Source organism: Pteropus alecto, unplaced genomic scaffold (assembly GCF_000325575.1).
Source record: "Pteropus alecto unplaced genomic scaffold, ASM32557v1 scaffold56, whole genome shotgun sequence".
NCBI lineage: Eukaryota > Metazoa > Chordata > Mammalia > Chiroptera > Pteropodidae > Pteropus > Pteropus alecto.
The window spans coordinates 528579-529211 of NW_006438871.1; positions in this window are offsets into that span (position 1 = coordinate 528579).

Consider the following 633-nt stretch of genomic DNA (forward strand, 5'->3'; position numbering starts at 1 on the left):
TGGACGTACAGCTCGCAGCCCTTCAGGCCCTCGGCGTCGTCCAGGCAGGAGGGGGCGGCCATGGTGACCAGCTTCCTGCTTCCTGCGGGGAGACGCAAACCACAGGGCCTCAGCCCCGCTGCCAGGGGAGCCCGCATCTGTGAATAACCCCCTCCTCCCTGCCTCGAGGCTTATGGCTGTGACCAAGCCCGGTGGCCACTGTGACAGAGCTATGTGGTCCGAGGCTATATCCCGCACTTGTCAAAGACCCGGCTGAGTTAACAACGACCCGCAAAAGCCTCACCTCTGACAGGTCCTTGTGGGTACAGAGGGGGCCCCAGCATGGTGCGCGAGTTTGAGAACCCCCTTTTCACTGAGGGAGCGCCTATGGGAGTGCAGTGGGCCCTCAGTGGCCACCCCCCATGTGGTCCCCCTGTGCCCATCCCTCCCAAGGACGGGTGACCCCCTGAAAGGCAAATGTAGTCCCCGCCACCGGCCCAGCCAGAGGGCGCTGAGAGGTCTCAGGGGACCAGGGATGGAGCTGTCCCCGCGGGCGCAGGGTGGGGGCAGGGTGGGGTGGGGGTGGGGCCGCTTCTCTGGAAAAGGAAACACTGAAACCCCATGGGGGTCCTTCTGGAAGGACAGAACCCGGAG